Genomic DNA, 12,932 nt, shown 5'->3' on the forward strand with positions numbered 1-12,932 from the left:
AAAGCTGAGCTAGTGGCCCCATCTGGCCAGGGAACTCAGTTGGCAGTTCTGTCTGATTTGGGTCACAGCCAGTGAACTGTGCTGGCCATGGAGCCCATTCTGTACCCCTGCCTGGGCAGGGAAGCAAATTTGCAGCCCTGCCCAACTATTGAGTGTGGCCTTCAGTCCAGCTTGACCAGGAAGCCTGGCCAGAAAACCTGGGTAGCTGTGCAGCCCATCCTGTAGCCTTCCTTGGCAAGAGAGCAAAGCCACCAGCCTAGGCCAAGTGTTAAGTATAACCTCTGACTTTGCAAAGCCAGGGAGCCTGAATGGTGACATTGGGCAGCCTGGGAGACTAGCCTGTGATACCACCCAGCTGCTGGGTCCAGCCTTCAGCCCCAACCTGCAGCAGAGCCCAAACTATCTATGGCCCTGCCCAATTACTAAACACAGCCTGCAGCCTCATATATATATATGTGAGTGTGTGTGTGTGTGTGTGTATATATAGTAATAACGTTCCTATAGTAATAACAGGAACATTATTGTCATAATAAAGAAGGAAATCCTGCCATTTGCAACAACGTGGATGAATCTTGAGAGTATTTTGTTAAGTGAATTAAGAGAAAGACAAATATTGTGACTGGTTTATGTGTGGAACCTAAAAACAAACTCATAGAAATGGAAGAGATTGGTGGTCATGGGCAGGGGGTAGGCAAGGTGGTATGGGGAAAATGGGTGAACGTGGTCATAGGATACAAACTCCCGTTTATAAAATAGATAAATTCTAGAGATGTAATTTATAACGTGGTGACTGTAGTTAACAATACTGTATTGTATATTTGAAAGTTGCTGAGAGAGTAGAGCTTAAAAGTTCTCACCACACACAGAAAAATTGTAACCATGTGAGGTGATGGATGTGTTAACCTTACTGTGTAATCAATTTGCAATATATTAAATCATTACATTATACACCTTAAACTTACACAATGTTATATGCCAATTATAAACTCAATAAAACTGGAAAAAATAAAGCTTGTGTTTTACTGCAAAAAAATTAAGTCCTACAAGTTAGTGAAAAGAACTAAGCAGGGAGTTGTTTGAGATACTTTGTAAAAGTGAAATAGTTAATCCCATTTTACTTAAAATTGTAAGTCATGCCCTGTGAGATTTAAAGGGAGGTACATTTTAAACATATGTGAGCTTCTTTAAGAAGAGTGATTTCTTAAACAGGATCCCTAAGAGGTACTTGCATTTGCTTATCTCTTGGGAACAGACACTAATCTATGAATTTAAAGCAATTATTTCTCCAAGAATGTTGTCGAAATCAGCAGCATTCTAACTTGTCATTTTGTGCTGGGGAAGTAGGTGGTTAATGCAACAGAACTCTAAAGTGGTAGGTGTCATGTTCTATGATGTTCTTCCTACAGAAATCACAGGCACCTGAAAGTTTAAAACGTTCACTTCCTAAATGGTAGTCTCTTGTACTACCCACAAGTCTATGGTACCGGAAAAACATGGGAGCATAAATTTATATTATTGTCTAGTTATGCAAATAGCTTTCAGAAAAATGAAGTCTAGGTATTCCAGTACAATATTGATGCTACTGCGTAAACTTAAGCAATGGGTTTTATCTCTTTGAATCAATTTTCCCTTCAGACTACATTGAGAAACTTGACTATATCACCTCCTAGGTCACTTTATATTTAGACTATTGTTATTGTTCTGTGACTCTGCAAAGAGTAATAAAATTATTCTTACTTCTTCCTCTCAAAGCTATATTGATCCAAAGCATATTGTTTAGTGATACGCTATCCTCCTTTGAGCTTGACAGGGAGTTAAATGTAAGAATGTTTCTCGATTAAAAAAATGGGTTTGTGTTTGCCTGACAGCAGGAAAGGAAGAAACAATTGAAGACATTTGGATAAAAGGAAATAAAAATAGGAAAATAACAAAGCCAGCAGTAAAGTTAGTAGAAATTAATGTCATACAGTCATATATTATTGTCACAGGTGGGAGCAAATTTGGCTCTAATCTTTCTAGCAGCCAAAGAGATAGAGAAAAACAATAATTTAAAAGATTTATTGAATAAAAAAAGTGTGACTTTTCCTGAGAAAATATTTTTTTTTCCTTTTCTCAAAGGGAACAATGTTTAGTGTGGTAGATAACATCTTCAATATCTCAAAATTCTATAACAGCTGAGTCTTATAATATTTTCAGTAGCTTGAGGGTGAACGTCAAAGCACACATTCAGAGTAACTTTAATGCCACTGAGCTAGGCAGGATTTCTAAACATTGGCTGTGATGCCATTTTGGGCTGGATGATTTTTTGTTCGGAGGGGTTTTCCTATGCATTGTAGGATGTTTGGAAGCATCCCTGACCCCTCTCCACTAAATGCTGATAGCAACCCTCCCTCTACTCTAGTTGTGACCACCAAATGCCCCCTGGGGGAGCAAAATCACCCACAGCTGAGAACCACTGAGCAGCAGTAAGTAATTACCAGTTATTCAGCTACAGTGGTGGAAAGTGCTGTAATAGACAGGTTTGGGGCTTAAGAAATGCTTTCTGGAGGAAGTAAGACCTAATAGGAAACCTAAAGGTTAAGGCATGTTTAGCCTTAACCTATTTGAAACACAAAGTGTGGCGTGAGGAGTATTTCAAATAGCGGGAGAGTGTGTGTGCTGGCCAGTAAGTGGTAAGGCAGGCATAGCATGTCATTGAATCCATACCAGTGACCAAGATGACAAAATCAATTTCTTGTCATTGTCCAACCAAGAAATGTTGACTGAGTAGTGCTCTTCTGGCACTCTGGGAAAGTGAGCTCTAAATTTTCAACTCGTAGCTTGCAATCTGGTAAAGAAAGCTGAAATAACAGACAAAACAAAACTGGGTAATAATGAAAACTGGTTTGTGAAGTTCTTACTCTAAGTGAAACAGGATAACAGAAAAGTAAGAAGCTAGTATGAGCTGGGGAAATTCCAAAGACCTGTGATGGGAATTGCCACTTGAAGGAGGGGTCTGATTGTTAGAACTAGATAGTGGAATAAGGCACTTATTGGGAAGGGAATAGCGTAAAAATGGCTGGAGATGGAAATGAATTTGCATACTAGTCAAGGGCATAATGAGTTTTACGGTCCTTGGTTAGGGATTCAGGAAATTTTGGACGCCCGCAGCCAGCCCTACGTTTTCCAGGGCTAGGAGAATCGGGCCTGGTTTGCTTCATTATTTTAGGAGCAGGTTAAAACTGACATGAAGGTTAACAGTGAATGGGAAAAAGGAACCTGAAAATAGCTGCTAAGATAGAGGTAGAATCCCTACAGAGCTGTCTTGGTGACTTTGATAGGTTACTGTGCTGAATTAACGTATAAAAGATTTTTACTTTTGGGGGGCATGATCCTAACACTGAAATAGCCTCAAAAGTTTGGGGTCCAGAGCAATTGCCACAATTATTTTTCTTCTCTCCTTGAGATTAAACTAAAGAGGATTGACCCTTATCGGAGAAGAGATTAGAAGTTGACATCACACAGATAAACTTTCACAAGCTGTCAAACCTCCCATCTATTCTTCTAAGTGCCCATTCATCTTTCCTAAAAACCATTTATTCTCTCCTAAGAGGCCTACTTCCCACTCCCCTTTTCCTATTGAGATGGTTTTTATTCCTGAATTCTAAGCTACCTTGAGTTACTCATTTTTCCTGGGGTATCTCTCATGTATACATGAGGTATACATGCTAATAAACTTCTGTTTTTCTCTTGCAAATCTGCCTTTTATTACAGGGATCTCAGCTATGAACTCAAAAGGGTAGAAAAGTTATTATTCCTCCCCTACAAAGAAATAGGTGATGGAAGTACCAGCAGGGAGGTGAGTTTTGGAAGTGATTTGATGGGCAAGAAGAAGAAATGTATGTTTTCTAGCTGAACTGATGAATATAATGTTATGATGAGGTAAGCTTGCAGTGATGCTCAGGAAGAGAGGGAGAATGGGGACAGGACAACCTGCAAGTAGGTGCTTGAAATAATAAGGTGTGTATTTGTGGATGTCAGGATCTCTGGAAGAGCTGGGAATGAGTTGGAACAGTTTGAATTGCTGCATCAATACAAATACCTTCCTACTCTACATTTCCTGGTCTGATTTCTTAAATTCCATTTTTGTTTAATCAGTGGTTTGCTAGATACAGTTTCTTTATGTTGGAGCTTTCCTCCCAACTCACCGTATCTTAATCAAAGCTAATTGGATTCTTTTGGTTTGTAAGTAATAGAAACCAATTCTGGCTGGCTTGCTCAGAAAAAGGATATCCAAAGACTGTTGAATAGTCAAGCCTCAAGAAGTAGGAAACCAGGGCAGCTCTGGGATGCTAGTCAATTTTCTAGCATACTTCTATTCCAAACACTTAGCTGTCAAGAATCTCCTTTTTCTGTATAACAGATCCCCAAATTCAGGGAGAGAGAATCTTACCAACCCAGTGCAGTCCATGCAACTACAGTATTGACATGTGACTGCTGAATGTCTGTACCCTGTTGGGAAGGGAAAGAAATTCTCAAGAGAAGGAATGATTTTGAGCTGTGAAGATGAGGGTCACATCCTAGAGACGATGGGTGGTAAGCGGGGAGGAAACACCACAGCAGCCTGCTCCAGATACATATTCCATCTGGGCTTAAGATAGCAGCATGCAAGAAAGAATACAGAATTGCCAAAGAGCACATACCAGCTACATTTAAAGAGTTCCCAAAAGCTATCCTATATTTCTGCTTACATACCATACTGTGATATCTACAAGGGGGGCTGGTAAATGAAGGCTTTACTCCAGGTTGCAGTCTGCCCAGCTAAAAACTAGAATTCATTACCAAGGAAGAAGTGTAGAATGGATATTGAGATAAACAGCTAATGGCTTTTTGCCACACTTGGGGAAGTGTATTATACACGTACACGCATAGATACATAAATACTCACATGGGTATGCATATGTGTTTATGTAGGTGTGTATATATGTATGTGCATATACATATATATATATACACACACATATATATGTAATCTTTAACATTTTACCTGGTGTTTCCAGGAAACATAAACACTGAAAAAAGTTACTTTGTGATTTGTAATTAAATCCGTATTTACCGATGTTCCTGTAAATTGTAGTCTGGAGTGATGCTTCGTAAAAACAGGTGACTTATGATTAACTATTCTTAGGAAATGCTTTATGCCAGCGGTCCCCAACCTTTTTGGCACCAGGGACCGGTTTCTTGGGAGCCAGTTTTTCCACGGGGGGTGGAGTTTTGGGGATGGTTCGGGCGATAATGTGAGCGATGGGGGGGCAGCAGATGAAGCTTCGCTTGCTCACCCGCCGCTCACCTCCTGCTGTTAGCCGGGTTCCTAACAGGCCGCGGACCACTACCAGTCCACAGCCCAGGGGTTGGGGACCCCCGCTTTATGCAGTACTGGTGGATGCAGATTCATGATGCACGTCAGCATGTTAAAAGTCATAGAAAGGTCCTGCAGTAAACAATCTTATTAATGTTAATCCAGAGTACTCTGAACTTAAAGGAAACACATTTTTCTTTTTGTAAATTTCTATCACTAGGACATGTTTACATCTTGAGAAAACTTGAGCTAGCACAACCATACTAGAAATTAAAGAACAGAAGATTAAATTAATAAATTAAGAAAACCCATAGATAGTAGCCATGTTTTTGTGTTTAATTTTATAAATAATACTGATCTAGTATTTTATTGTTGAAAGTACAGAGAATTATAAAACAGAAAATAACTGCTTTTGTTTTTTATCAAGTTTTAAATTTTATTTTAAAAAATTAATAATTTTGGAATGAATACGAATACTTAAAAATAATTTATTTTCCAATTATTTCAAAATTAAGTTTTAAAATATCAAATCTTCACTTTTATTTACAATGAGTTGGAATAGTCAGACATAGTTTTGTATGACCTATACAAATTATCTGAAAAATAGTTGTAATGGTGTTTATAGAGACAGCTCTACGAATTCAAAGATTGTCACTTTTATGTACCATCCTTTGTGCAAATCATTTGTCTTTAGTGGTCCTTCATCATTTTAAATGTAAAAATCTCATTGAGGAAGTTGTCCTTTAATTTTCTTTAACAAGATGGAAGGGTCACTAAGTTTAATAGGTCTTAAATGTCCCTGTACCTCACGCCTTTGCAACTGACAAGGGAAACTAGTTTAACTGAAAATTCCAAAGGCGGTATCACATTAAATGTATGCTCTGTAATTGCTTGTGGCAAATTATCCTATTGATAGAGAAATATGTACTCAAGTTCCATGTGGACATTATTTCTTTGAACATCAGAAATGATTTTAAGTGAACGTCTTCAAAGTGATCTTTTGAAATGAGTTAGCTGTCTTTAGTTTGTAAATTACACAATATGTACTATTTTCAAACAGTGACCACTAGAAATCAAAGAATTTGTATATTAGAAGGATGACTTTCAAAGCTCACTGCTTGAAAACTCACCTAGAAATTAGTTTTATTTTATCTTCCCAGATGCAGAGGTTTTAAGACACATGATGCTATTGAAATTGTTTCAGTTTTTCAAATCAGCTTTTCATTTTCTTTAACTCTTGTAGCAGACTTGAGAACAGACTTTACTAAAGCTTGAAATTTCCCCCAAAATGCTTTGTTAATAAAGTCGTAGATTAAAATTTTGAGGAAACATATTTTTGGTTAAGTAAACATTTAAAAAACTTTTTTTGTTATAACTCCTATTTCCAAAAATGTCCATTGACATGACTAATAAAGCTCAGAGTAAGATATGTGTAAATTTTGTGTCTTTTATCTGAGAAGATTTTCTTTAGTACATGTAATTTTATAAGCATAGTCAAATCTTTTCCTTGATAACATTGAATTTTATAGTGTTTCAGAGACATCATTCAGGAATTCATTGATAGTGTATGAGAAGTGTTGCTAACTTGAAGTTGAGTCTAATATTTGAGTTTGGGATAGATCACTTGATCTCTTTGATCCTCCACTTGTTTATTTGTAAAATTAGATTATTCATCTCTGAAGCCCTTTCTAGATCTCAAATTTCTTTAGGTCTAAAATCTATGACTCTTCATACTGTGAATTTGGCCAAAGATTAGAAAGATGATCATTTAATCTTGGATATCCTATAGAAAATTCTTTTCTAAATAAATACTCAGTATTAACTGATTTTCATCTATAAGCATAATGCCACAATGTATAGCACATTTTTGAGTAATTGAGGCTTCTGTATTTGTTGTTCTAAGTGCTGGTTTTATTTTAGCTTTTTTATTATACATTATATTAGAAGTGAGTTCCTAATAGTTCAAATTCAAATTAAAAGGGAGTAGACCTACACATGGTTGTAAAATAAGCAAAATACATCTTTTGTCAACGAAAAAATTATCTAAGAAAGAAATGGAAAATTTTCTTTCAGCCAAATTGAGGATTATAACCCAGTAACAGTATGTCAGAAAGCTCTGAGAATTGTTCCACACACTAGAGGTCAAAGCACAGTGATATAAGTTTTTGGACAGAGGGCTGTACATTAAATGACATAGATAGTTTACACAATCCAGATCTACGTGTACAAAGTGAGTAGTGAGTCATGGGTCATCGTGACCCCTTCCAAGATTAAGAAGGAAGTTTACCTCCTAAGGAGTTATCTTAGTGGTGCTAGGAGAATGTTGCTCTTTATGGCTGAGCCGGTATTTCTGCTGATGGGGGAGGTCTGGTCGATGCATAATGCAGCTACACATTGAACAGTAGAGGGGAGAGAGGAGGCCAAAGGGCAGAGAAAAATTTTTATGTTTAAATTTTCCTCGACTTGGCTTAGAATACGAATTTTTATTTCATCACCTTGGTATTCCTTCTCCTGACCTTTAGTGTTTTCCCACTTTCCGTTCAGCTTAAGGACTCGAATTTCCCTTATCAAAGTCAGCTCTCAGAAAAATACCAGCTGTACCTGACTGACAAGAGTTTGAAGTTTTTCCTTTTTTGGAAATTAAGAAGATGAATTTGACGTAGATTTTCAGATAGTAGCTAATGGATGGGAATGACATGTTTTGGGCAGTATAGTTTCTTTCCTTTTATTGAATAAACAAATTGCATATTACTACTTACAATGTGCATACCATTGTGAAAATGCAGGAGATAATCACTAAATGAGACACATCTACTCCTTGCCCCCAAAGAGCCTCACAAACCTTGTACTCTAATAAAGGAGGCAGTTAACTAAGTCATGATCACAAAGCATGAATGGCTTCTATGATAAGTCTATGACTTCTGTGATGACCTGATACATGAACACACAATGGTACTTAACATACCTGTTTATGGTAACTAATGTTTTGTGTAACAAGAGCAGTCGCAAGGCTATCCTCTCACTTCTCTTTAATTGTTAAAAATAAAACAACAGCAAAGAAGACTTTTGTCAGGAAAATACCCATAATTTGACCATTCTACATCAACAACCTTTCATGTGTATGCATTCTTTTATGGTAGCTATACATGGTCATATGTATTTTATAAGTTATTAACAGAGCATAATTGGGGGGTTTGTATGCTACTGCTGTTACCAAATGTTTTATAAATTTGCAGTAATGTCTTTATAATTATTTCTTTTAGGGTAGAGGTAGTATCACTTTATAAGATGCCATAATCTACTCGAATAATTCTGTTTTGTTAAATATTTACACTTTTCAAATAATAATATTGCCCAGCACAAAACATCATCACGGATAGAGCTTTATTTTTCTGTTGAATTGTTTCCTAGGAGTAAATTATAGGATCCTAGAGTATGAACATTTTAATATCTCCTGTTATATAGTCTCCATTGTTTTCCAAGGATGCAGTAACAGTATCCTGTGCCATCATAATTACATATTTATCTTACCTCAAATAAATTATTTCTTTTATTCAACAAACATTTACTGGATACTTAGTGTGTCCAAAGTTTGGAGGTGAACAAATGAGTGAGATTTAAAGCTAATCATATCGTTAGGATTATCTGAAGGGGTGGGACAAGATAAAAACCTTTTGGTGCCATAAATGAATCCCAGGGGATGCAGAAGGCGGAGTTTGTGAGTGTTTTAGAAAGGACATTTCACAACCTCTATCACAGTGAGGCACTGAAACATGATCTCTTCAAAGTCTTGTTCCAGCCAACATTGACCTCTATGCAGCATCCTGGCGATCCAGCCAGCACACTCTGCTTCTCCCTGCAGACCGCTCAGGGCACAGTCAGCTTTTCAAAGTGGTCTGCCTGTTTATTGATGTCCTGTCTAAAAAATTCAACAGGTAAACACAATCCTGGCCTGAACAGTGGTAACAAGCTAGCACAGCTGTAGCTTAGCCGGAAGATTATTTTAAAATAGTCTGGTGTTATTAAGGCTTCCTATTTTCATCTGTACTTGAGGGAGAATTCACCAAGTAAACAGAGCATCTTTCATATCCATCAACAGCTGTCGCAGGCCGGCCTACAGACGAATGCTGCACTAATATAACCCTTTCATGTTTTCCTCTCCTATTTATTAAATTTCAGAGCTTTACATACGTTATTTCCCTTAATCCTCACAACCTATGGGTCATGTGTTGTTAGCTCCGTTTTAGAGATAACGAAATGGAGGCTCAGAGAAATTCAGAAGTATGTTTAATTTCACACAGCTTGTAAACTGTGAGTCTGGGAATCAGACCCAGAACTGATTGATTCTGAAAGCTCTTTCCACTGGGTGTCGCTGCTCAATTTTTACTTTGACGTTCTCTTAGATAAGGACACATTCTACAAATTGGCCTTCTCTTTTTTCTACTTCTCATTTATTTTCCCTCTTCTTGGCGACACAATCAATATCTCATGTTTATTGAGCATCAATTATCGTCTTTGTCCTAACTGATTATCTCATTTAATCCTCACAGCAACCCTAAGAAGTAAATACTATCATTATTACTTTTTTGTAGTTGAGGAACTTAAAACTCTAGAGAAGCATAATAAAATGCCAGGGTTCCTCAGTAATTAGGTGGAAGGACTAGGAATAAATTATCTCAAAAGGTGTTGAAACCTACTGTTGCAGAATCAAATAATTATGTTGATCACCCTTTAGATCAATAGATTTAGGATTTTAAGCTTGAATATATCTTTGGCTCCTGACTAGGGTTGAACTGGAGAGCCTGGCCAGCCAGGCAGCAGCCTTAGACCTAAATCTACAAGCAACAATGAAATATCACTGAGATAAATCAAAAAAATAACTATTGCCAATCAACTCAGATTTCCACCTTTGGCTGCTAGAGGCTGCACCACCAAACTTCTAGCAGATACATAAGAGTCACTTGATAACTGTGAGATAAAATTTTGTAACTGAATAATGCATGGTATAATGCTATCTACCTAGAATGAAATCTTAGAATTTTATTCCTATAGTTACCTTTATCCTGAATGAGAGTTGACTAATGATATATAATTAGGAGTGAATAAATACTGAAATAAAAGACAACTTCCAATAATTAAAAATGTTATGTTGAGTGTTTATAATACATCAATCATGTTTTAAACATAATGAGATTCAACCTTTTATTGAAACAGTTAATTGCTTTGTGCCTCAACAAGTAAATTTTGAATAAATAATTTAAAACGATTATTTTGTAGGGCATTACAGTATCATCTTGTCCACTCTGCCTTGATATTTTCTTCAGATCCTGCTCCTGGTAACAGTAGGCTTGCTCTACCCTCTCTAATTCCTTAGTCATGTTCAGTGTTTCGGCTACTGCCTGCAAGATACATGGAGTCCAGTTCACATTCTCTTTGTTCAAAGGGAACTTAGAATTCTTCTGTGTTTGGAAATGTTCAGAAGGTATGATATATGAGGCTCACATAATTTAAATTATAAATAGAATCAGAATAGATCTCTGTAAATATAACAAGTTAAAAACCTTCAGAAGGCTATACTATCCACTGGCTTAAATATTTTAGTCCTGGGGATTCACTTCAGTCCTACCACAAAATTCTTAATGGCCTAAAGTGCAAGGCCCTGAGCTAGGCATCACAATGGATGGAGGTAATAGAATGTAGTTCCTGGCCTCTGGGATTTTATATTCTAGAGGGTTTGACAGAAACAAATAACTCATGGATCAAGAAGAGCTTTTTAATTGCCATTTGGAACCACAAGCAATGTGCTGTTTGAGGATAGAGCTTCTAAAGATCATTTACATTAGTCTGATTAGGGTAGACAGTAGAAGCAGCCTTTAGATGATATTTTAAAGAGCATGGGATTTACCAAGGCTCAGGTTGGGGGTGGGGGTGGAGGAGTGGGAGAGAAAGAGAAGGAATACTTCAGTTGAAACACTTGGATGAGTAGCGGAAAGGGTTTTCCCTAGAGTTGGCTAGGAAAAGACTTGTAGATGGATGTAGTTGGGGGTGGAGCCAGTGCTTAGTAGAGGGAGGCAAAGCTTAAAACCAGTGGGGGTAGTGGCTTCTCAGATGATACTTTTCATGGAAGGCTATGGAGCGGTACCATGCTAGGGGTATTTGCTCTTGTATGTTCCTCCAGCAGTGCAGCACATTATGGACTGTTTGCCAGGTGGCTGACCAAGGCCAGAGAAGCAACCACCCATAATGGAATATGAAGGCAGATGTTATACTCTCTGTTCTTTTCCTTATTGTTATACTTTTATCCATTGAATCATGGACTTTTTTTTTTTCTGTTGTACTCAAACTCCAAAGATGTCAAGGGTGAATCATAAATACCATCCCCCCCTCCTTCCGTCCATCCAGCAAATCTTGAGCATCTGCTGTGTTCTACATTCTGTGCTAGACGTTGGGGTTACAAAGAATTAGAAAAGCTCTGACCTCAAGAAGAAGTTCATGGTAGTCTCATGGGGGAAGAAGATACACTACCAAGTAATTAAAGTGTGCATGATGTTCTATGGGAAAATAGAGGGGGAAGTGCGTAGCTATGGCTTCATAAAAAAAGGTGATTTTTAACTTGAGTTACAAAGGATAGATAGGTGTTGTTCATGTGGAGAAGGAGAAAGAATGACAGCCATTGATTGAACTCTGCTATGCAGCAGGCACCAGATTGGGTTTTATTTTATATCAAGTAACATTCAGTTAACCCTGGGAGCCGCCGTCTTATCTCTATTTTACAGATAAAAAACACAGGATCAGAGAGATGAAGTGACTCTCAAGATTACATGCGCGGTGCTGTAAGCGCTGAAACATAAGCCCAAATCTGCAAAATCAAAAGACTCATGGTAGTTCCACTGTGACATCGCAAAAAAGTGAAGATGTTTAATTGCTTAACATTAACAGAGAGGTAGAAATAGGGACAAGAATAACCTCCAGCTGTGAAGCAAGCAGAGTTCATCTAATCCATGTCACTATCTACTATGGCTCAACATGGCATCCCTCTTTCAAAGTAAGGCAATGTTCCATGATCTGGACTTTTTGAGTCATCTTCTCAAAAGCAACATTCACCTGTCATATTTTCCATATTCTCAAAGCCCTTGTTATACCGATATGGTAATGAAACTAACGGTTTTAAATAGGTTGATCTGTCAACAAATCAGTAAAATTTCCCAGCCCACTGTCTTTAGCACATCAAAATTATTTTCCTAGCATAGCAATTTTTAATAAAAATATTAAGCGAGTCACATATATAAATTTCTATAAACTACAATAAAAAGTAAACACAAGTGAAATTATTTTTATTAATATATTTTTCCATCCATAGTCAAAATATCATTTCAATAAGTAATCAACATTAAAATTATTATCATGTTTTTTGCGTTCTTTATCTCCTATTAAGTCTTTGAAATCTGGTGTCCATTTTACTCTTAGCGTCTCAATTTGGACTACCTGCATTTCAAGCACTCAGTAGCTCATGTGGCTGATGGCTATCGTATTTATTGGACAGTGCAGCCCATGGGAGATGCACAGTTGAGTTGTTTTAATAGTGGACTATCAT

Source organism: Balaenoptera acutorostrata, chromosome 6, assembly GCF_949987535.1.
Source record: "Balaenoptera acutorostrata chromosome 6, mBalAcu1.1, whole genome shotgun sequence".
Classification (NCBI taxonomy): domain Eukaryota; kingdom Metazoa; phylum Chordata; class Mammalia; order Artiodactyla; family Balaenopteridae; genus Balaenoptera; species Balaenoptera acutorostrata.